At 47.1% G+C, this 21,555-nt stretch overlaps 1 protein-coding gene across 9 annotated transcripts in view; it reads left to right on the top strand.

The window, feature by feature from the left end:
- The window catches only part of PTK2B (protein tyrosine kinase 2 beta), a 139,121-nt gene that overhangs the window by 2,225 nt on the left and 115,341 nt on the right, over positions 1–21,555 (top strand). For 7 of the 9 annotated variants that reach the window (XM_007192745.2, XM_007192744.2, XM_007192743.2 and 4 more), the window contains exon 1: positions 8,874–9,033. The gene's annotated coding sequence lies outside the window, so the exon portion shown is untranslated. Of the gene's footprint in view, positions 1–2,922; positions 3,086–7,111; positions 7,224–7,353; positions 7,447–8,385; positions 8,527–8,873; positions 9,034–21,555 lie in introns of those variants that run through there. The other 2 variants (XM_028169171.2, XM_028169170.2) reach the window with 2 other exon arrangements.

Below are 21,555 nucleotides of genomic sequence, written 5' to 3'. Positions count from 1 at the left end.
GATATACCATGCTAACACGAATCAAAGAAAGTTGGTGTGGCCCTATTAATATCAGATGAAGCAGATTTAATATCAAAGAATATTATAGGGATAAGGAGGATGAATGCTGTATTTGACAGTTACAGGGCTGGCAGTAGCAAGAACCATTTTCAGAAACGGGCAACCAGAGATGCAGATGTACTTGAACTTGTTCAGCAACGTTACCAAGGACATCTTAGAGGAAATCACTGTAGTCTGATGCTTGATGTTGGACATAGTGATGGCTTAGGCCTTCTCTGAGGTCTCTCGCATGGAGAAAATGAGGGTAGGGGCTCTGAGTTTGACATGCAGGGGGAACTCCCCTAAGAAGTAGTGCTTAATGCAAGTGATTAGGGAAACACCTGGGGTAGTAAATCGCCTGCCTCTGGATCAGATTCAGTTGCAGACTTCTTTTATTTGATCCATATGCTTTTTTTCCTCTGTATCACTTATGATCTTCTAAGCTGCAACTATAAATTGCAACTCACAATGATTAAACAATAAGGGCATCGAAGATCTCACATAACAAAGTCTGGAGGCAAGAAGGCTGTGTCCAGCCCTGTGACACTGAGACCCCAGATTCTTTCCATCTTTCTGATCTGCCTGTGGCTGCCTTTGGGTTAGAAAATTACTGCAGCTGCTCCAGATATCTTATGCTGTTATAAATCAATGTCCAGAAATGGAATAGGACCATTTCTCCCTAGAATGTTTCATTTTCAGAGCCACGAAACCTTTCCTACAAACCTCCAGATTTCCCCTCACACCTTATCGGTCAGAACTGGGTCACATGCCCACCTCTAAATCCATCACCAGCAAGGAGGATGAGGCTGCTATGATTCACTTAAACCAGTTAGGCTTTACCTGAGTCATGCGCTGGAGGGCTGGTCACTGAGATACCTTTGGGGCTCAGCTAGTTGTTATGAAAGATGGGGAAATCGCCATAAGATAGGCAACTACAGGATCAAAACAGTTGCCAACATATGCAAATGGGGAGATTTCCCATTAAAAAAACTTTTTTTACCTCTGCTTTTTTGTTTAAAAAAAAAATCAACTGTGCTAAAATAAACATAAAACTGACCATCCTAGGCATATTTAAGTGTACAGTTCAGTAGTATTGAGCATATTCCCATTATTGTGCAACAAATACGCAGAACTTTTCATCTTGTAGAACTGAAACTCTGAACCCTTTAAACAAATGCCCTCTTCCTCCTTTCCCCAGCCCCTGGCAACCACCCGTCTACTTTATGTCTCTAAGAATTTGACTATGCTAGGTACCACAAATAAGTGGAATCACTTGTTTGTGACTGGCTTATTTCACTAAGCATAATGTCCTCAAAGTTCATCCATGTTGTAGCATATTTTAGAGTTTCCTTCCTTTTTTTAAAGCTGAGTAGTATTCCATTGTATGTGTATACCACATTTTTGTTTACCCATTCATCCACTGATGGACATTTGGATTTCTCCCACCCCATGGCTACTGTGAATGATGCTGCTGTGACCATGAGTGTACAGATATCTCTTCGGGACCCTGCTTTCAATTCTTTCGAGTATTGAATATATGCCTAAAAGTGGAATCTCTTGATTTATTTTTACTTTTTTGAGGAACTGGCATACTGTTTTCTACAACAGATTCACCATCTTACATTCCCACCAACAGTGCACAAGGATTCCAATTTCTTCACATCCTGACCAACATTCGTTATTTTCTTTCTTTTCTTTAATAGTAGGCATCCTAATGGATATGAGGTGATATCTCCATGTGGTTTTGATCTGCATTTCCCTAATGATTAGTGATGTTGAATATCTTCTCATGTTTTTTGGCCATCTGGATATCATCTTTAGAGAAATGTCTATTTAAGTCCTTTCCCCCTTTTTTAATCGGGTTATTTGTTGTTGTTGTTGAGTTGTATGAGTTCTTTATATATTCTGGATATTAGCCCCTTACCAGATATATAATTTGCAAATATTTTCTCCCACTCTGTAGGTTGCATTTTCATTTTGCTGCACAAAATTTTTTATTTTAATGTAGTCCTTCTCTCTTTTTACTTTTGTTGCCTGTGTTTTGATGTCATATCCAAGAAATTATTGCCAGTGTCATGGTTTTAGGTCATATATGTAGGTCTTCAATCTATTTTGAATTAATTTTTATATATGGTGTAATGGAAGGATCCAACTTCATCCTTTTGCATGTGGATATCCAGTTTTCCCACCACCATTTGTTGAAGAGACTGTCCTTTCCCCATTGAGTGGTCTTGGCACCCTTGTTGAAGATCAAATGACAAGAGTTCATTTCTGGATGCTCTGTTGCGTTGCTTTATGTGTCTGTCTTTATGCCAGTACCACACTGTTTTGATTACTGCAGCTTTGTAATAAGTTTTGAAATCTGGAAGTGTGAGACCTTCAACTCTGTTTTTCTTTTGAAAGATGATTTTGACCGTTGGGATTTGTTGAGATTCCATATGAATTTTAGGATGGATTTTTTTTCTATTTCTGCATTTAATGGTGTTTGGATTTTCATAGGGATTGCATTAAATCTGTAGATGGCTCGGATTTTCATAGGGATTGCATTAAATCTGCAGATTTAATGGGGTAGTACTGCCATCTTAACAATACTGTCTTCCAATCCATGAATGCAGGATAGCTTTCCATTTATTTGTGTCCTATGATCTCTTTCAGCAATGTTTTACAGTTTTCAGTGTACAAGTCTTTCGCCTCCATTTTATTCTTTTTGATACTATTGTAAATGGAAATATTTTCTTAATTTCCTGTTCGGATCGTCACTGTCCGCCTTTGCTTTTTTTTTTTTAAGATTTTTTTTTCATTTGATGTGGACAATTTTTAAAGTCTTTATTGAAATTGTTACAACATTGCTTCTCTTTTATGTTTTGTTTTTTTGGCCCCAAGGCATGTGGGATCTTAGCTCCCTGACCAGGGATCAAACCCGCACCCTCTGCATTGGAAGGCGAAGTCCCAACCACTGGACTGCCATAGAAGTCGCTGTCTGCCTTTGCTTTTAAAGAAAGAAAGATCTGCCTACATTGCTACATTAAGCTCCCTCTCCTGCATGGTAAGAGACTTGAGCTGAATAGCAGCTGCTTCTTGTAGGGGGGGACATTTGTTCCTGTTTGCCACGGTCCCTATCCAGCCAGCTTCCCTCACGCTCCCTACCCTGTCTCTGTCAGCATTTGGGGGTTTGACCCCTTGTTTGGAGGTCCCCAGTGAAGCCTGCACACTGCTGCTACTCATTGTGAAGGATTGAGGGTGGTAAAATACTCTGGTACAGACTGGCAACTTGACCACTTGACAAAATGAAATCTAAACTGATGTTCCATGTTCCTGAAATTTATCTTTAAGCCCCCAATTATTTTATGGCAAACATTTTTAACAGAAAAATTTCTGAAATACATCATGTGCTTTTTTCTCTCTAAAATAGAGGATGCAGAACAGAATTTAAGCTTTTCTTCATGACTTAACCAAAATAGACAATAATTACTGGGCTGGGCTGGGCTGGGTAATAACGGGGTGCCCTCAGGAGTTAATGAAGTGTGTGGGGTTCTTTGTCCCTTAAATGGCCACAGATGCCTGTGATTTGTGGGTTCTTGCATTGGCTAGGCATTTGTTCTTTCTTGCTTAGAGGTTCTTCTTGCTACTAACAATGAATCTGCCTGCAGCAACCTGCTCTCCCTTCCTAGTTGATGCTTCTAGCATAGTGTGGGCTGGGACCTGATAGCCACGTGTGTTAGAATCGCTGGCATCAACAATGGCAAGAGTCATGCAGTCACTCTGTTGCTTCAGAGGTTTTCCATAGGCAGTGGAGGACCTGGTGAGCTCACTCACAGGTGGGGGTAAAGGACTGGGAACCAACAAGGTCAAAGTCACAGGAGTCATGGAGCTGACCCGGAGTGGGCGGGGCGGGCTCCATCCGCTTCCATGCAGGCACTTTCCAAGAGCATCCCAGCGCCCACTGTCCTGTGGCCACCTTGGGGAGCTACAGAAGGGCTGGCAGCAGTGCCCCGGGCTGTGGAAACTGCTGAAAATAAAAACACTCTTCAGCCTGATCCATCTGCCCTCCCTCTTGGGTACCCAACTTAATTTCTCACTGCATTTAATATGGTTTCATTTTTCCCAAGGAGACACTTTGGATTATGTCCAGGAATTCCTTTTTTTTTCTCTGTGGAATAATTTTATTTATTTTAACTTTTTCATTGTGAATATTTTCAAACACAGTATTAGAGAGAACAGTGTAATTAACCTCCATGTACCCATCTTTCATCTTACATCAGTTCTCAATTTTGCTGTTTTTGTTCCTCCTCTCCCCTACACTATTGGGGGGTGGCGTGTGTGGAATATTTTAAAGCAACCATGATTTTTATTTCAGGAATGCATCTTTTAAAGTTACAACAGGTTATAATATTGTTGTATTATATTATTGTCCACTGTGAACCACAGCACTAGCAAGAAAACTTACATGTATTATCTCTAGTCTTCCCAAAACCCTGTCAATTATTCCCATTTTATAGATGGGGATGTTGAGGTTCTGCCTTAATTTGTATATAAAAGAAAATGGGCTAAATGATGGTATATTAGTTAGAATTCGGTTTAGGCTTTGGTTTTCAACAGAAAAGCCTCAAGTTCAGTAACGTGAACAATTGAAGTGTTTCTTTCTCTCTTGCATAAAAGTTCTCCCAGGTCCAGACCATGTCTGGGGCTAGCATGGTGGCTTGATGGTGTTCATTAGGGACCCAGGCTTCATCTCTCACGTTACTCTGCTATTCTCAACGCCACAGACCAAGATGACTGTTCCAGGTCCCATCATCAGGTGGAAGTGGAAAAGGGACTAGCAGAGGGCTTACCCATTCCCTTGAAGGACTTGGTCCTGAAGCTGCACACATAACGTCTACTCACCAGCCACTGCCCAGAATTTAATCACAGTCACACCTGCAAGGGAGACTGGGAAAGGTAGTCTTTATTTTGGGCAGCCTCTGGCCAACTAAAATTCAGGGATTCTCTATAAGTGAAGAAAGGGGGACAACCAGGAATGCTTTCATGGATGGAATAAAGGGTTCTTTAGAAGTCAAGGGTGTGGCTTTGAGTCCTCCATTTTGGCCTCAACTGTGGTCCATTTAGTACACCTAGTGGTGCCTGGTTAAATTAGAGATAGATGTCCTTTGGTCGTGAGCAACTTCAATTATTTAGTCCTTGTGCCCATGAGTTTTTTCTTTGTTAATCTTTTTTTTTTGTTCTGAACACTTATAACCACACTATCCTTCTAAAATGAAATTTATTGAAATAGTAAATTTATATTATGTGATTTAATTCCTTTGTCCATAATGGAGAGACTCTAATTACATACCATCATGGCCCTGCTATTAATGAGTTTGGATTCAGCTTCGCTCTTTACCACCTGGGTGGTGGACAAATTTTTTATTTACCTTCTCCAAGCCTCCTTTTCCTTTCTACAAAATAAGAATATTATTATCAACCTCAACTGTTGTGAAGATTAGATGATGGATGAAAGTTCTGGTCACAGTGAACACTTGACAAACTACCTATCTAACAGAAACATATGTACTATCTCCCCACTAATCCTATCCTATTTAATTCCTATCACTTCTAAAAATAATAACTATAGCATTTTATAGCATCTTCATACTTATTAATTTGGGCATCACAAAACCTTGTGAAATAGGCAGAGCGGGTAGTCCTTAGTCTTCTATTCTAGATTAGGAGATATGAGCTCAGAGAGATGGATTCACCTGCCCAAGGTCATGTATTCCCTCTAGACTGGATCCTTCCCATGTGCATTTAAACCTGCATCTTAAACAAATGATTAAACAGCCCTCTTTCAACCCACAGCCCCCTTAATCACCCGCATCTCTCAAGTCCTCCTTCAGCCAAGACATGCTGCCTCCATGACTTCACTTCCAATTCACTCATCAGCCCACCCCATCCACCTTTCTCCTCTTCATTAAGTTTGCTCCTGGCAAGAGCCTGACCTTAAGGTCTCTGCTCCCTCTTACTCCGCCCCAGACCATCTCATCCATTCTTGCAGTTTCAGATGCCAACCAGAAGCTCATCACCAGCTCAGACCACTTTACCGAGCTCCAGTCCCAACTCCTTTTGGGATGGGAGTGGGGGACAGGTTAGGAGAACCCTTTTTACAAGTCTGGGCATAAGACAAACAGACCATGAACCATGGTAGGGGCAATAGGACTAGAAAGAAAATGATGAATAGGAAAAATGCTTGGAAGAATTCCCAGGACCTAGAGATAGAATGGCTATGGGGTGATAAAGGAGAGTCAAAGGTGATTCGGGACTTAACACTTGGTTCCTGGGATAATGTTACTGACACTTATGGGGAAGACTGGAAAGGACTGTGTTGCCGGAGCCAAGTGATGGAGGGTTGAAGACTCGAACCTGGGGTGAGGGTGGAACATTTAAATGGAAAATTCAAAGTGTTTTTTTCTTATAGTTTCCTTCTCCTGCTGAACCAGCCCCACATTTCTCCCCCCACCTCCAACCAGGGCTTCCCACAATAGCACTGTCTCGGCTTGAGACAGACAGAAGTAGATAGAAGGGAAATTTTTTTCATCTTCACTGGCATAGGTCACTATCCCAACCCACAAAGAGCCATGGGTAGAATTTTTAAGAGCCTTTATATAGAGTTCTAGGCTCCTGAAAGTGTTTCTGATAGGTATTTTTTAGAGGCAAGTAACAGGCAGAGATGTTTGACCCCATCACCTTAGCCTTTCACGGGCAACACTGGACAGAGCATAAGACCTGAAGACGGAGTCATCCACTGCAGGGAGTTTCTCAGGGTCTCTTTCATAAATAAAACCTATGATGCTACGATTCTAGGAGCTAGATATTGGAGCTTCAAAAAGATTGCTGAAGACTTCAACAACCTCAAAATTTTGAATATCTGAAAACTTTTCTTTCCCTGAATTAGGACCCAGTGAGAATGTAGTTCATGGATTTGGCCACAGGAAGGCAGCATACACAAACTCACCTTTTCTTAAACCAGTCTGCAGTTGCCTTGCTCTTGAGTTCCCACTGTCATCACATGGCATCAGACTCTCCACGATTCACGCAGGTCCCCAACCTTCACACTGCTGGACCTTCATCACCTCATTCCCGTGCACAGGAAGACGGATGGGCCACCTGCTTGCTGACACCCTCTGACAATCTTCTTCATAGAGTGGTCGGTTAGTGCCTCGTCTTCCCCCATATGTCCCCTGCTAACTCCAGTTTACCCCATCTGACTTGCCTTGTCGCCCAAGCCCTAGCCAAGGTCTCCCTCGATACCTACTTGTATGACTTCTCGCTGCTTTGCAGACCCTGGCATTACCTGGTGCTGAGAACATGGCTGATCGATGGACGGGATGAACAAGGCAGAGCTCCAGCAGTCGTGTTCGTGAGCTCCGTCAGGTGGGTTGTAAGTTACCCTGAGTGAGGGAGTGGGCCCCAGGCACAGAGATTCTGATTTTCAGTAGACCTGGAGTGGCATCCAAGTATCTGCTTTTTTTTTTTTTTTTGGCCGCGTTGCATGTGGGATTTTAGTTCCCTGACCAGGGATCGAACCTGTGTCCTCTGCATTGGAAGCTCAGAGTCTTAACCACTGGACTGCCAGGGAAGTCCCAGGTATCTGCATTTTAAAAGCTACAGGCAGTCCACTGATCATACTTGGAGGAACACTGATTTTCTGATTTTGTGGCCTTGGACATGTTAATCTTTTAATCTCAGTTTTCAGAAAATGGGAAGAATTAAAGGAAACGTAAACATAGATGAAATGTAAACTGAGTGCTTCCTTAGCACAGTGGTTGGCATTTAGACATGCTCACCAAATGCTGGCTTTTCTCCTGGGGTGACCCGTCTGCTGAGTTTGGAGAGGGGGGTGAGAGAGTCTGGGGGTGAGTATAGTGTATGCAGGGCTGTCACATGTGGCTGCACAACGCCAGGGGGCACCATCCTCAGAGACGTCTTTGTGAATAGCATCCTCTAGAACTGTGGGAGATCCCAACCCTTCACAGGATACAGAATGAAGAAGTTTGGGGTGAGGGCTCTGGAGAGGAGCTCTGAGGGTGTGGGGCAACACTGTGACACACCAGCTTTTTGACCTTATGCTAAGACCGGTTCACCTCCTCCTACTCAGGAGAAAGTCTGGAATCTTTCCAGTGATAGGGAAAGGGGTTGCTAAGTGCCTTGACTCTCACTGCCCTGCTGGCCTGAGTGAAGAGGTAAACCAGCCTCTTGGTTTAGGCAACAAACCAAGTGGGCTGGTGTAGAGATGGGGTGAGAAAGGCTGCCCAGTTCCTATGACTATTCTTGTGCCTCTGGTCCTGGCTGTTACAGCGCAGGGACCTGGTCCATGGCGTTCAGGCCCCTCGACCAGTTCTGCCAAAGCTCCTGGCGATATTCACCTGATTTCTGGTGCCCCCAAAAGGGCCTGGGCACTTTAGGACTTGAAGAGACCGGGAGGGACACTGATGGTGAGAGCGTGGCAGGCAGGTGAGTCTCCAGCTCTGAAACATACCTGGGGGCTAAGAGGAAATGCCAAGCTCTAAGTGTGGCCTCCCAAAGTTTCCAAGTAGACAGGAAGAAAAAGGAAGGGGTGGTAGGAATGGGGGTGCTCAACTGCTCATGGGGGGCGGACAGAACAGCAGAAGACCCCACCTAGGGTCGGGGCGTGGCAGAGATGGCCCCCCATCTCTGGGTACGTGCAGCTCCGGAAACCGGCGGCGGCGTCTATTTCAGAGTTTATGGTAAGAGGCTGGAGCAGCACATGCTCGGCACCGCAGACAACACACCCCACCCCTTAAGGAAGTGGGGAGGAGAGCAGCAGGGGTGTGGTTAAGTCGGAGGAGGAGAGGGGAAAACACAAACCTGTCAGCGCTGTTTCTCAGCGGAAGCCCCCGGAGCCGCCGCGCACCCCTTAAGAAGAACCTCTCACCTGCCGCCGCCCCGCCGCCCCTGGCCGAGCCGAGGAGCCGCCGCCGGGTCGGCGCTTCGCTCCGTGTGAGTCCCCTCCCGCGATCGCAATCGGGGCTGAGCGCCCAGCCAGAAGGTGGAGGCTGGACGAGGCGGGAGGGTCGGGGTGACTCCGGGGTTGCGGGGACCCAGACGGGACCGGGAGCCGCGGGCCCAAAAGTGGGCGCTGCGGCGTGGGGCGCTCCCGGGGCCGGCGAGCCCTCCGCGGAGGGAGAGGGATTCTATTTTTGGAGTTTATTTGAGACGAAAGGGTGTTTTTCCCTCTTAGTTCTCTTATCAGACAGGGGAGGATGGGGGGGTGATGGGAGGGCACAGAAAGGCCGCCTGCCTCTAAAGGTCAGGCCAGAGAGCTTTCAGAATCCAACTTCTTCAACTCCTGCCTTAGAGCCTCTGCCGCTTCCTGCTGTGCCCCCTGCCATGCCCTTCGGCTCGCCCACCCTGCTCACATTCCCACGCACAACCCACTGCGCTCCCCGCCCCCCAGAGGGCATCTTCTGAATCTAGCGCCGACTGGAAGCAAGCAGGGCTCTGCAGGGGGGTAGAAGCAGAACTCTGTGCGTGCGTGTGTGCGCGTGCGTGTGTGCGCGCGTGTGCGTGTGTGTGTGTGTGCGTGCGTGTGTATGTGTGTGTGCCTGTGTGTTGTGGGGACTAAAGTTAACGCTCGCTGCCACCCCGGGTCTTTGTGACATTACTTCGGAATGCCCCTAAAGGGTTAAGTTCTGAGCCGCCTTCTCCTCCTGTCAGGCTGTGCGTGGGCAAAGCCTTGGGTGGGTGAACAGGCAACATATGGGTGCTGTTCTGAGCCCACCGAGCCCCACCACCTGCCCTAAACCTCAGCCGTCTGACACTGGCGTCTCCCCACACGCCAGCTTGGAGCTCAGTCCAATTACGCTCCTCCAAGGGGTCGGGGCGGGGGAGAAGGAGAGCCGAATTTTGGACACACGGGGGGCATTCGCCAGGGGCGCTCAGAAACCAGAAGAGGAAGAGCTTTCCCCGACCCACAGCTGGACGTGAGCCCTCGGGGCAGTTGGTTCGAAAAGATCAGGGAAGGGGCACAAGGAGGCCCCTCCCTTGAGGGCAAGGAATGCAGGTGTGGACCTAACTCCAGCCTTTCACAACTCCTCTGGGGGAGGGCGAAGAGGAAGCAGAGACAAAAAAGTGCGTGAAGATGGAAGGAGGGAGGGAAGTAGTCACATGGAGAGACCAGCTCTGGCACGACACTCTGCCCTCATTCCTTCATTCAATAAGCATTGGCTGACTTCCTACCTGAGGCCAGGTGCTGGCGCTGGGCATGGGAGACCAGGGTGCGTGGGACCCAGCCCTGCGCCCCGAGCAGTGCCGTGGGCAGGGAAGGAACAGGTGCTGACCAGCCCAGTGCTGGGGGCTGTGGGTGGAGCCGGTCAGCGTGTCCCGGAAGGCTTCCTGGCAGAAGTGACTCTAAGTGGAGACCTGAAGGATTGGTAGAATTAGCCCGGGAGGGATAAAGGGGGATGAACGGCATAGCGCACAGCAAGTGCTGAGACCTGAGGCCAGAAGCAGCGGGACGCACCCCGGAAACTGAAAGTAGCTCGGGGTGTTCAGCACGTGGAGAGTGCAGGGGCGAGTTGAAGCTGGAGAGGTGGGGGAGACAGCTCCAGAAGGGCCTGTTCTGGCTGCCATGGCAACTCCTGTCACTTGGGCCCTAGAGCCAGCAGCCTCCGACTTGACTCAAGGGTGCGGGGCTGCCAGATTTAGCAAATGAAAATACAGGACACTCATTTGAATTTCAGATAAGCAATGAATATTTGTCAAGTATAACTATGTCCCATGCAATCTTTGGGGCATACTTATACTAAGACATTATTCACTGTTTATCTGAAATTCAAAGTTAACTGGACATCTGGTATTTTATCTGGCACCTGTCCTCTGGGGGAAAGCTGAGGATGCTACAGTGCTGGGGAGTGAAGGGTAGCGTAGTGCCCAGGCACCACGGGAACAGTCTCAGGACGTATTATCTTTTTTTTTTTCTTTTTTTATTATTTTTTAAAATTTATTAATTTTTAATTAATTTTTATTGGAGTATAGCTGCTTTACAATGTTGTGTTAGTTTCTGCTGTACAGCAAAATGAATCAGCTATACATATACTTATATCCCCTCTTTTTTGGATTTCCTCCCCATTTAGGTGACCGCAGAGCACTGAGTAGAGTTCCCTGTGCTATACAGTAGGTTCTCATTAGTTATCTATTTTATACATAGTATCAATAGTGTATATATGTGAATCCCAATCTCCCACTTCATCCCACCCCCGCTGCCCAGGACATATTATCTTGTAACCAATCCTCCTAGATTCCACTTTGGGGCTCCTTCACTGATTGAGCCTGTTATTTCTTAAAAACAAAAGAAAGACAATTCCTTGGTCTTTGGAGCCCAATGAACCTGAATTCAAATGCCAACTTGGCCACTTGCCTGCTATGAGGCCTTATGTAAACCACTTAACTCCTTGTAACCCCAGAATCTCTTTTCAGAAATGAGGATAAGAGTATCTGTTCGTTCAGGTTGTGGAGTGGATCCGTGGTAATGTATGTAAATTGCCCAGGGAGTGCTGAAGAAAAAGTGGTAGATACTAATCTTCATAGCTCTTTCACAGGGGTAACCAAAGTAGCATCCCTGAAGTGCTTGGGGCTTGTTTATTTCTGTTTATATTTATTGAGCACTCAGAGTCCGCAGGGGAAGTACATGGTGGAGGTCCTTCTCCTAGTGAGAGAGTGGGTTAGCTCCTGAGCAGAAAGGGAGAGCTTGGGTCAGTTTTTCAGCTTTGTCATTGACTTGCTTCCCAGATGCCCTGGAAAACCCTGGGGAGGGGGGGAGGGCGGTAACTCAAAGGTGAATTAACTGAACGGAAATGTGAATGAATTAGAAGGGAGAATCCAGGTAACACACCAAGCACAACTGACACAGACAAATGTACCATAAAACTTAGCTGTCAATATTCCCATTTTTAAAAGGAGTACCTTATTAGAGAAATAGAGCTCAGGGGTAGAAGAAGTAAGGATGCCTTGTCTTGACTTTAATGGGGGCATTTATAAGAGCGAATTAGGGGGCCTCCTAGAAGGGAACCTGGAGGGAGTTAAGAATTTGTTAAGAGAAAGAGGAAATGGAAAGTGTGTTTCCCTTGTGGGAACCACTGGGTTACAAATGGTCTCTCTTTCCAGTGGCTAAATCTCCCCGTCCCCCTGCCCAGTGGTAAGCATCTTGTCCCCAGTTCTTTAGAGCAGCATTTGCCAAACAGTGTTCAGAGAAACTCTCTGCCATGAGATAGTTACAGGTGTTGCACTGGTGAAACGTTCCAGTGAGCCCACTCTCGGAGATTTGTCCTGCGTATTTATATGATCAAGGCTATGGTCAGTTCCTCAGAAAAGACTCCTGTTATCGCTGGACTTACTAGCATCCCCTAAATTTGACTATAGACCCCTTGTAGTGGGTTTGGGGGACACCTACTACCATCTCAGTGGGAATAGCACTCCACTCCTACTGACTGTTGATGTAGGTGCAGTTCTGGAACCAAGCAGATCTTTCTGCGGACATTATTCATCCCATAACTCTAGCCTGGACTTAGTAGTGTCCAATTTACAGAAGATCTTCAGGGACCGAAGCCCCTGTCCCAGCATCACTAATCCCTCACAGACACAAACCCCCACTTGTGTCAGCCTAAATCTTCCTACCACAGTTCACACCCATTGCCCATTGTTCGGAGGACCCTGGAAAAGTATCTCTCTCAGCGTGTAGCCCTCCAGGGTATGGCAGTCATTCCATATGTTCTTAATATTGTTAAGGAAAGTACAATTGAGGCAGGGGAGGGGAGGAAGCGTCCCCTGGGTGAACCCCGAGCGGTAGGTGTCCTATTCCTACTTTTCTCCCTGCCCAGAAGGCTCATAGGCTCGGGACTCTGTGGCCCTGGCCTCCCAGATGAATGGATCTCTGAGGGGGCTGGAATAAAGAGGTCCTTGGGCAGAAAGGGTGGTAATTAACAGAAGTTCTTGCTGGCTCCCCGATCAAGAATTTCTCTTAGACTCTGGGCCAGTTCTAGGGTAAAGGGGGAGGAGCAGGGAGAGTGGTGAGAGTCCCCCAAACATTAGCGTGGTTGGTGGTCCAGTGGTCCAGCGCCCGGACTTGGTCAGTCAGCCTGGGTTCCAGCTCTGGCTCTGGGACTCATTGTGTGACCTTGGCTAAGTCGTGTAGCCCTCTCTTCCTCATCTCTGAGATAATGACAGGGCTTTTTGTGAGGGTATACCGGGAGTAATATGCCAAATATCAGCAGCCACTAAGGCATGGGCAAGGATCTAACAGAACTGAGCCTGCTGTACCAGTGGTCACAGGGAACCTGGGAGGCGGACGAGGCAGGCAGTCAGGGCCCTGGGGTGGACATTGACAAGCTTGGATGGACTAGTCCAGTATGTTAATGTCCCAGATGGCCTTATGCACCAGCTTAATAACCTTGGCTGTACATAAGACATTCAGGCACACAATGAATGTAGCTCTCCTTGTCATTCTATTTCATACTTTGAGTTGATCTGAGCTGGTGGGGAAGGGCCATTTCCTGTCCCCCCCCCCCCACCGGGGAAAAAGGCCATGTTCTGAGGGGCAGAAGTGGGCTTCTCCTGTGCATCATGTACAAGACAGAATTTGCTTCTTGCCCCCAACCTGCATCCGCACACCCCGCCCCCAGTGCACTGTGTCTGTGACAGCCTGGCCTGATTAGCTCTGTAGCCAGCAAAGAGACTTTCTACTGCTGCCCACCAGACACCGGAGTCCGCACGGCCACTGAAGGCGCTCCGAGGGCTGACCGGCAGGGGAAAATGGTGGCTTCGGCTTCCGGGGTTCTAGGCACCCAGCACGAAGCTCTGAGCCATGCGAGGGGGCGGCGGTGGGGCAGGGCGCAGCTCTTTTGAGTCACTCTGCCGTTTCCCAAGGTATAATTATTACTCACGATGACGGTTTGATTAAGAGAGCAGGCTGGAGACTGTATTCCGATGCACTTTTTACCTAGACACGAGGGGTGGGTTGATAGGAGTGCAGGATTTTGTCTCCAAGTGACCCTCTAGGTGGGCTGCGGATGGGCTGCAGACCCCACCCAGCTCTTACCTTGCCCAGCACTAAAGGCAGCTGGTCAACGTGATTAGAACTGAGATCAACCACCACCAAGGCCGTGGAAGGGAAGCCTTCCCCTTTTCTATCCTGGTGACAGCTCACTAACATTTTCCTCCTCTCCCGTCTCCTTCTTCCCTTTTACGTCCTGAAATCCACCCACGCAGAACCTGGCACCATAGCTCACTACACAGGAGCTCAAAGGAATGTACTTGCCCAGAGTTTAGAGCTTGCTGCTGGGGTTAGTTCTTGACTCGTGGACTAGCCTCCCTTTCAATAGGCCAATTCTCCCAACAACTTTGAGGGCCCCAGGACCGCAGTCCCCGTGTTTCATGCCCTTTCCTTCTCTAAGGGTCTTCCAGCTGCCTCTCAGACTCCCTGGTTGTTGCAGTCCCACTGGGACACCTGTGGGCCCATTGGGAATTCTGCCCTGAGTTCGGGTTTTGCTCTTCTGGGGGAGGGGTACCATTTCCCACCGGTGAGGGAACCGTCCTTCCTCGGGTACCTGCCACTTGGAGCATCACGTGTTTTTCTGGTTTCTAAATAAATGTCAACTGTCTCGTCCTCCCCCGCACCTAGCCTCAAGCACTCTCTTTGTTCTTCCGGAGCTTTGGGGGTGAGAACCCAGCTCCTCTCCCTGGCTCAGGTGTACATTCTCCCCACCCCCAGTTCCAGCTCCAGGCAGGTTACCAGAGATCTGATCCTCCAGCACCTTCGAAGATGCTCTTAGCGGCATCGGTTTACCTTTGGTCTGCTATATACACAGATGCTGGGCACAGAAACATGCCCATGTCCATTTAGGCAGTTGTGAGTGGCTGTCCCGAGCTGAAGTTCTCAAGCCCCCAGCTCAATGCTGGCAGATTGTCAGCCTGGGTGAGTGGACAGACGGTCAGGGGTCAGGAGACACGGCTTTGGTCTAGATTCTTCCAGTTGCTAGCTGTGTGACTTTGGGTAAGTCGCTTCACTTTTCTCATTTGAAAATGAAGAACTAGTACCACATCCCTGATAGGGTCGTTGAGAGAAACACTTGGCTTATGTGAAAATGCCTCATAAAACACCGCAGGGCAGGATCCCTGGAAAGATGAAGAGTTTGGGTCAGAAAGACGTGGGTTGAGTCTTGATCTGTCACTTCCTCCTTGGTTGACATTGCCTAGTTATGTAACCCCTCGGAGCCTGAGTTTTCTCACCTGGGACTCATTCTTGGCATTTGTTCAATATTTCTCCCCTCCTTCAGCCCCCTCGTCACTCAGAGTATATAATCTTTCCCTGTGTCTGAGGGACTGTATCTGTCCTCAACGAGTTTACAGTCTGCTTGGGGTTGTAATACATAAAGATAAATAACTGTAAGACAAGATGGGGACTTTTGATGCCATAAAAGAGGCACCAATAAAGTGCTATATGAGGTCAGAGAACGGAGAGAATTCTTCTGTCTGGATTGTCTGGGAATGCTTCTTGGAGGAAGGGGCATTTGGAAAAGTTCTCAAAGGATGTCTAGTGTATGGCCACGGAAACTTGGAACAGTTGTTGTGGTCAAAGAGTGTAAATAAAAGGGAGGTGGCGAGGCGTGCTTTGAATGACTCATTTTGGCTGGAGCCAAGAGTATCAAAGGGCAATTAAGTTAAGGGTGGAAACTTACATAAGGCTCGAACATGGTGGCTGAAGGGTTTGGACATCATTTGAAGGCTGTAGGGAGCCACTGGACTTTATTCTAAAGGCTGCAGAGAGCTCTTGAGATATGAACTTGGGTGAAGGGGGCATGATCAGATTTGGGCAGCAGTGTATAAAGTGCATCAGAGAGTAAAGAGCTTCACCTCAAAGGCGGGGCATGTGGGAGTCTCAAGAGTCTGGATAAATTCTGTAATCTGGGATGATCTGTGGGTCCTGGAGAATATCTGCTGGTCGATCAGAGGCTTCTATGTTCTCTGAGTTGAAATTGGTCCTTACATGGATTTAAAAGATGTAAGGTTTATGGGAGCATCAAATTGTTTGGGTTATGTAAGTAATTTGTCATTCCCCTTAATCTTCTCCTTCCTCTGTGTTCTCAGTTCATGTGTAAGCCCTTTCCCAGGGACCTCATCTTTGGTAGCGATGCACTAAGTGTCAGCCTGTCTAGAGGTCTAATGGCAGCCTCTGTATGGCAGCCTCCTGGAGAGTCATGCACTTCAGTCTGCCGCCCCCTTATCCACCGTCATCAGTTCAGACAACTCCTGGTCTCCCCCTCCTGTCTGACCCTCCTCCCTTGCTTCAGCTCTGGACTTCCAAGAATCTGTAAGAATAACTCTAAGAGTTTCCACCTGAGTAACTCATCTTCAATGTTACAAGTTGAAAACTAAACTCATCGTTTTCTTACACCAAACTGTCTCCTTCTGGCATCCCTCCTGTTCATGAAGTTGTAGTTCTCCTAGACACTCAGGTCAAAAACCTTGGAATTATCTTCCCTTTCTGCTCTGCTCTTATCTTACCCATCACTAATCCTGCAAATTCTTTCTTCATGCCTCTCATTCCTTCCCTCCCTTTTCCATGCCCCTACCCTAGTCTGACCCATATTACCCAATATCACCTGATGTTACCTAAGAGCCTCTCCTTATTTCTGGTTCCCTCAGAAGCTCCTGTGCCTCTAGGCAAATCCAGATCCCTTGCATTTACTGTTTAACGCCCTCTGTAATCTGACCCTCATTTACCTTCTCTTCTTACTTCCCCATACTTTCCAAACTAAGCCCTTCATCCCAGCTAGCCTGGTCTGCCCACTGGTCTTCATCAAACCTCTGCCCAAGTCCTCTGTCCTGCCTGGACCACCTAGCCCCTTCCACCTTCTTCAATCAGACTCCTCCCCCAGGCTCAGATCAAGCCCCTCCCATTCTTTTGTTCTTCTTCCAAACTCCCTCAAATTCCAAGGATTGGGGATTCCATGTGCCTCCTTCTTTACATACTCATGCCTGGCTCCCCAGGGCCAGATGCGATCTTCCTCATTCCCTGTGCTGGGCTTCACAGCAGCCAGTTGCAACAGAGCAGGACCGCATTCTCCCCCAGGGTCAGGATGCTATCCTGGCCTCTCGGGGCATGTGGAGGTTTCTTAGAGCCCAGAGAGAGGGAGTGGGTGATTTACAGCAGGAGCTCGATAATCCCTTTGCTGAGCTACTCCAGTGTCTAACCCATTGGATCCTTGCCTTCTTTCCCCCCTCATCCTCCTGCTTATGGAGCCCGTTGTGGCCAGGCTGAATGACAGGAGAAAAACAGGGAGTAGGAAAAAAGGCAGGGAGCCTTGGTAGAGGGTGAAGTCGCTTTGGGGATACAGGAGAGAGATTTGCAAGGCAGAGGTTGGCAGTTTTTAGTGACCTGGACTTCCACCCACCTGTGCACAGTCCTGGGGCTTGCCGTGGTGGCTGCACTCTGAGCTGTCCAGAGGGTGGCCCTCCGTTGTCCCCAGAGTGGCCTCTGAACCTTCTCCCTCTTTCTTTACCTGATTCTCTGTCTAGTAAAACCCTTCCTGTACCTGTTTGCTAAACGCTTAGCTGCAAACCTGTGTTCACTCCCAGGGAGAGGTGTGGTGACAGAGAGAGCGCTACCTAGAGAGCAGACCAGGAAGTCACTGCTCTGTCACCTCCCTGCCATGTAACCTTGGGTGAGTCACCTGGGTGGGCCAGTTCAAGCCTCAGTGTTTCCATTTGTGCTTACAGTAATGGGGTTTGGGACTTCTTAACTAGAGGAGAACTTTCTTCAACATGGATCTTAGGTTAAAGCCCAGTGTGTAAACCAGGGTAAAGTAGATCTTGCCAGGGTTGAAGCGAGGAGGGCAGGTGCCTGCCAGGCCCTCTGCCCTTTCCACAGTGACCCCTGGGCCCTCCTGCCTCGCGGGGAGACCAGATCATCTGGGATCCTCTCCAGGCCTCCAATTCTTGAAGTCCTCATTGTTTATGTGTCTAAACACACATACACTGGAGAATGGGTCTAGATGCAAGTGGATTCAGTGAAGAATGATCTCAAAGTAAGGAATACAACCTGGGGCATGACGTGTATATGTGCAAGGGGTGAGGGGGGATTGCATACATGAGCGCCCTGGGAGAAGATGCATAATTTTCACCTCTGAGCAAAATGCACATGTTTACGGGAAGAAAGTCCAAAGCTTTCATCTGAGCTCCAAGGAACTTACGACCGCACCAAATATTAAGAATGACCCACAGGTTTCGTAATCAATTTTACAAACTTTTCATAGAAATGACCTCAAACTTAAGCTCCATTTTTTTTTTTTAATTAATTAATTTATTTATTTTTGGCTGTGTTGGGTCTCCGTTGCTGCATGCGGGCTTTCTCCAGTTGCGGCGAGCGGGGGCTACTCTTCCTTGCAGTGCGCGGGCTTCTCATTGCAGTGGCCTCTCCCGCTGTGGAGCACGGGCTCCAGGCACACGGGCTTCAGCAGTTGTGGCACGTGGGCTCAGCAGTTGTGGCTCGCGGGCTCTAGAGCGCAGGCTCAGTAGTTGTGGCGCACGGGCTCAATTGCTCCACGGCATGTGGGATCTTCCCGGGCCAGGGCTCGAACCCGTGTCCCCTGCATTGGCAGGCGCATTCCTAACCACTGTGCCACCAGGGAAGCCCTAAGCTCCGTTTTAACTCGGTTGAACTAGGCTGTAAGGTCTGTTGAGGTCAGAACCGTGTCTATACTGAGAGTCACAGGGACAGATGGTGCCTGACAGTGGACATCTGATACATACACGTGTGCCTCCTGATAAGCAGGATTGTGTAAAAAGCAGCTAATGTAAGTTTGTAAACATTTCAAAATATTTAATATGATTTTAGCGACGCACGTTTTAAATCACACGCTATATAAAATAATACATTACATTTAAAATATGGCTTCTCCCCAACTCTCCCTGTTTATGAAACAGCCGACACCTGACTCACGTCTGGACATCAGCGTCCTTCTCATCGCTAGCACCCCTCTTTGAATCATCTGTGTTCTGGCTCATATCATCGTCCCTACAGTCTAGAGAGAGTTTGCTATTTCTTATTAACCCAGCAAGTGTTGATTTATATTTTTTAATAACAGCTTTTTGGAGATAGAATTCACATACCATAAAATTCATCCTTTTAAAATGTGCAGTCCTGTGAATTTTGGTATCTTCACAGAGTTGTGCAACCATCACCACTATCTAATTGCAGGATTTTTTTTTTAATCACTCCGTAAGAACCCTCGGCCCATTAGCCGTCACTCCTCATTCTCCCCTTCCGCCAGTCCCTGGCAACCACTAATCTACCTTCTGGTTTTTGGATTTGTTTATTCTGGACATTTCATATAAATGGAATCACACAACATTGTGGGTCTTTTTGTGACTGACTTTTTTTTTTTTTTTAAATGAACCCTTGGTTTTTTTTGTTTGTTTGTTTGTTTTTAAATTTTACTTATTTATTTATTTATGGCTGTGTTGGGTCTTCATTTCTGTGCGAGGGCTTCCTCTAGTTACAGCAAGTGGGGGCCACTCTTCATCGCGATGCGTGGGCCTCTCACTATCACGGCCTCTCTTGTTGCGGAGCACAGGCTCCAGACGCGCAGGCTCAGTAGTTGTGGCTCACGGGCCTAGTCGCTCCGCGGCATGTGGGATCTTCCCAGACCAGGGCTCGAACCCATGTCCCCTGCATTGGCAGGCAGATTCTCAACCACTGCGCCACCAGGGAAGCCCTGTGACTGACTTCTTAACGCAATGTTTTTAAAGTTTATCCATGTTGTAGCATGTATTGGTTGGTCCTTCATTCCTTTATTGCCAATTAATATTCCATTGTATGTATATTCCACATTTTGTTTAACCATTCATTAATTGATGAACACTTGAGTTGTTTCTACTTTTTGACCATTATGAGTAATGCTGCTAGGAACATTCATGTACAAGTTTTTGCACAGGCATATGTTTTCATTTCTCTTAGTTACATACCTAGCAGTAGAATTGCTGGCTCATGTGATAACTATGTTTACCTTTTGAGTAATGGCCAAACTGCTTTCCATAGCAGCTGCACCATTTTACACTCCCGTCAGCGATGTGTGATCGTTCCCATTCTCGTTAACACGTTATTGTCTGTAATTTTGATTTTAGCCATCCTAGTGGCCATGAAGTGGTACCTTGTCGTGGTTTTCACTTGTATTTCCCTAATAGCTGATGATATTGAGCATCTTTTCATGTACTTATTGGCCATTCATATGTCACTTTGGAAAAATGTTTAATCAAATCCTTTAGAAGGTATTTCCTTTTGATGTCTACAGTATAACTACTTAGTGCATTGCTTTTTGAAAAACGATCTTTTACAAAATTCAGCACTTATAATTGTGAGGCTATGCCCCCAAGCAAAGTTACTGAATCTATATTATAGTACCGTGCTTCCTTTCTTAAAAAAACAATTCTATCAGGTGACCTTTGTAAGCAGCCCAAACTAGCATTTATTGTAGTGATGTCGAGCCAATATTTTTTTCCCAGGCCATATATTTTTGTTCAAAATAGGGTGATCGTGAGAGCAGCCCATAAAATGAAAGATTCTAAAAGGGCTAGAATGTAAACTTCCTGTTTTGTGACAGATAATTTGGGGAGGGGAAGAGCACATATGATATTGAAAATGGATGGATGGACGAATAACTTTAGGAATAAATGAATGAATGAATGAATGAACAAAGGAAGGAGTGCAAGCTGGTGAGACAGTCAATCAAGCAGCCACGCCGATCTGTCCCTTTTTATTTCCTCTTTATTCCCATGGAGAAAACCAGCACTGGTCTTTCATTTAGACTCTGTAGAACCATACGTAAATTATTTAAAAAACAGACTTGTAGTTACAAGTTGGAAACAAGATACTATATTTTCTGTTGTCTGGACAGTCTTTATTATCTTCTTTAAAATGGGAGAACCAGAGTCTGCCCAGTTTCTGGAAGTGGTTGAGAAACCCAAAGACCACGTACCATGACTGCACGGTTGAGGGTTATAAATTGCTGGAGCAGGACCTTTAGGGATATGACGTGGTACAAGGCTTTTCTTGGGTTTGCCCCCTTCAGGCCTCGAGTCCACTGCTACCCTTCCCACTAGTGTGAGGACTCGGGGTATCTGGCGCTGGAGGCCTTTCCCCCTCCCTTCTTGGGAGTGGGACAGTCTGACCATCTCAGAAACCACACTCCCTAGTGATTCACCAGTAAATTCCTCCGAGAGAGACTGCCCCTTCCATACTTCCCCGCCAGTCTACTCTTAAGAAGACACATGTGAGCTGGAGAACAGCACTCCTGAGGTTGGGGTAAGAGTGAGGAAAGGGAAGATGAAGATTGGCGGGCAAGAGGACCAGAGTGGAAGCTGTGGCCAGAGGTGTGAAGAAGTGACAGACATGGACAAAAGCTCGAGAGGCGGCTTTTAGAGGCCCAGACCCTGGAGGGGGAATAAGTGACGGATGAGACTCCTCTT

Source organism: Balaenoptera acutorostrata, chromosome 6, assembly GCF_949987535.1.
Source record: "Balaenoptera acutorostrata chromosome 6, mBalAcu1.1, whole genome shotgun sequence".
In the NCBI taxonomy this organism is placed as follows: domain Eukaryota; kingdom Metazoa; phylum Chordata; class Mammalia; order Artiodactyla; family Balaenopteridae; genus Balaenoptera; species Balaenoptera acutorostrata.
Note: the sequence above shows the minus strand (reverse complement) of the source record. Positions and strands in the feature narration are given on the sequence as shown.